The sequence below is a fragment of the Chlorocebus sabaeus genome, chromosome 6 (genome assembly GCF_047675955.1).
Source record: "Chlorocebus sabaeus isolate Y175 chromosome 6, mChlSab1.0.hap1, whole genome shotgun sequence".
In the NCBI taxonomy this organism is placed as follows: Eukaryota; Metazoa; Chordata; class Mammalia; order Primates; family Cercopithecidae; genus Chlorocebus; species Chlorocebus sabaeus.
Genome location: NC_132909.1, coordinates 61430762 through 61434229, shown reverse-complemented (window position 1 = coordinate 61434229; position 3468 = coordinate 61430762).

Genomic DNA, 3468 nt, shown 5'->3' with positions numbered 1-3468 from the left:
GCTGGCTCCGCGCCGGCCGCCGCCTCCCCTTCCCTTCCGGCGGGGGCGGGGGGCGGAGCCTGCGCTCCCAGGCGCCCACTCCACACGCGGAGCCGCCCCCCGCACCCGCCGCGGCGGCCGAGCCCCGCCCCCGGCCCATCGGCACGATTCACCTCGCCCGGTCCTGAGGTCCCAGGGACGCAGCTCGGGGTGTCCTGGAATGCACGACTCTCTGCAGTCCGAGGTGCGCCGCGTGCGCAGGAGGGCGTGGGGTCCAGGGGGACACGGACTCCCCTCTCACGTTGCTTGGTCCGTGGGGGTTCTGGGGCCGCACAGCCAGGGCCCCTCGGGCACAAATGCAGCCCAGGGTCTCTGGGTACAGGCGCCCCGCCTGCTTCCCCACGCAGGTCCCCTCTGCCACTGTGGAGGGCTCGCCATGCCCCTTCTGGCCCCTGTCCTGTGTGACAGCGATCACAGACCGGCTTAAAGCTGAGCAGAGCCCATGGGGCCCAAACGTGCGCTCACAGAGGTCTGCTCGTGGGGTGACATCAGAACGACACCTGCAGAAACCCAAGTCCCAGAGCTGCCGCTGCTTCTCCCTCTCAGACCATCGGGCCTCACCCTTCAGATACTCAGGCCACACACCTGCCACCAGCCTGGCCCGAGCACCACCCCAACCCCGCTGGGCCCACACCTAACACCCCACAGCGCCTGCTCTTTCTCATCCCAAAGAAAGGCTGACACCGCTGGCCCAGCTCAGCCTCCCCGCCTCTGCCCTTGCGGGTGCTCCGTACCCAGGCGTCTTTGTCCATTCAGCCGAAGATTCACCCCGGTTTCCTTCAACTCCTCCAGCTTCACAGTCTCGGGGATTCTGCTCTTGGCTCCCAGCCTATGTCCAAGTCCCCTCCTCTGCTACGTCTCTCCAAGGCCCTATGCCTTGCGCCTTGCCTGTTCCTGTGTGCTGTGGGACCCCCACTCCGCTAGCTGTGAACTCCAAGGGCAGCCCTTCTCTTATGGCTGGCCCTCCAGGCAGAGGGGCAGCACCAGGGAACCTGGTGCCAGGCAGATGGGAATTGCATGGGCAAAGGTTTCAAGGCAGAAAAGTTTGCAGGTCAGCGCCTGTGGAGGAAGCAAAGAAACCGTCTTGTTCCCAGCAGGACCATGACATAGGCAGGCTTCAGGGTTTTTTGTATTTTGTTTTTGCTTTTTGGAGAGACAGAGTCTCGCACTGTCACCCAGGCTGGAGTGCAGTAGTGTGATCACGGCTCACTGTAACCTCCACCTCCCGGATTCAAGCAATTTTCCAGCCTCAGCCCAGAAGGTAGTTGGGACTACAGGCCCGCGCCATGATGCCCAGCTAATTTTCTCTTCTTGTTTTTGTTTTTGTTTTTTTATGTAGAGATGGAATCTTGCTATGTTGTCCAGGCTGGTCTCGAACTCCCAGACTCAAGAGATCCTTCTGCCTCAGTCTCCCAAAGTGTTGGGACTACAGGCGTGAGCCCCCACACCCCGCCAGGCTTCCGATTTTTAATAAAGACTCGCTATGGCTGTGTGAAGAAAAGGTACCTGTACTAAACAGGCGGAGGCTGGGGCCTGCTAGGCCAGAGACGGTAGCCACGGTGGCCATGCCGGGTGCACAGGCCAGGAGAGGGCGGAATTCCAGAGTAACCCCAGGTTTGGGGCTGGAGTAATGCCGCCCTCACCCGTGGGCGACCCTGGAGTGGGGACGGGAGGGAAGTGGTTCCATGAGTGAGATTGAGTCTATTAGGCCTCCCAGCTTCCTGGAGTGGCAGCTGGATATGAGGTCCCGAGAGCCAGGAGAGGACGTGGTGCACAGGTCATGCCTAGAAAAGTGAGCGGGGCTTCCCCTCTGCACCCCCCGAACCAGGGCCAGAATGACCAGGCCCCAAGTGACCCTCACAACTCTGGCCCGCGGGGAGGAGCCAGGCCCAACCCTTCATCCTGAGTCCGGCCAGCAGGGCCTTCTTCAGGTGCCCGGGTTCCAGAGGACAGGAGCGCCCGCCACTGCACTGGCCTGAACACGGGCAGGGGGCGAGGGTGCAACCTCCCGGTGTAGGGAGCCACGGATGGTGTCGGACAGCCCCAGGCCCTCCCCAGATCCCTGCACCCCTGGGGTCCAGCAGCCCACAGCGCTAGGCACAAGGCCCTTTCCGAGGAGCCCGAGCCCCAACCCCCGCCATCCCCAACTCCGCATTTTCCCGGAGCCTGAAGAGGGGGGCTTGGGGCCCGGACGGGTGCCTCGGACCTGCGTGAGCGCGGGGGCGGGGCAGTGACGTCATGGCCGCGAGCGAGGCTGCGCGGGCCGCTGGCTGACGGCAGCGGAGCCCCGAGCCGCCCGCGCACGCGCTCCTGCGTCAGCGGCGCGCGGGGGCGAGGGCCAGGCAGGAGGTGGGGGGCGGTGAGCGCATCTCTGGGCGCTGAGCGCCCTCTGCCGGCGCCGGGGTCCGGGGTTCCCAGCGAGCCCTCCCGCATCGCCCGCTCCTGCCCGCGCTGTGCCCCTGGCCGCGGTCGCCGTTCCCTAGAACCGCGGCACCTGCAGCGTTCCACCCTGTCCCATCCTGCACTCTTTCTCGACTTTTACTAATATTTATTTTTGGCATTTGTCACCACCTATCACTACTACCTGCTTATTTTTTAATTAATTAATTAATTAATTTTTGAAACAGAGTCTTGCTCTGTCGCCCAGGCTGGAGTGCAGTGGCGCGATCTCGGCTCACTGCAACCTCCTCCCCCCGGGTTCGAGCGATTCTCCTGCCTCAGCCGCCCGAGTAGTTGGGATTACAGGCGCCCGTCACCATGCTCGGCTAGTTTTTGTATATTTAGAGACGAGGTTTCGCCATGTTGACCAGGCTGGTTTCAAACTCCTGGCCTCAGGTGATCCGCCCACCTCGCCCTCCAAAGTGCTAGGATTACAGGCGTGAGCCACCGTGCCCGGCCTGATCTGCTTATTAATGATCTCAAATGTCTGCTAAACGACCCCCGGCCCCAGAGCAGGATTCTCACTCTGTCGCCCAGGCTAGAGTGCAGTGGTGCAATCATAGCTCACTGCAGCCTCAACCTTCTTAGGCCCAAGCGATGCTCCCACCTCAGCCTCCCCAGTAGCTGGGACTACAGGCGTGCACCACCATGCCAAGGTAATTTTTTGATTATTTGTAGAGACAGGGTCTCCCTATGTTGCCCAGGCTGGTCTCGATCTCCTGGGGTCAAGTGATTCTCCTGCCTCGGCCTCCCAAGGTGCTGGGATTACAGATTGGAGCCACCACACCTGGCCCAGAATAGGAATCTTGATGTTTTCTTGATGTCTATCCAGGACCCTGCATCCAATGAGCGCCCCAAATATCTTTTTTTTTTTTTTTTTTTTTGTACAGACAGGTCGGGGGCGGGGGCGATCCACACTGTTGCCCAGACTGGTTTCCAAGCCTCAAGTGATCCTCTGGGCTCAACCTCCCAAAACGCTGGTATTACAGG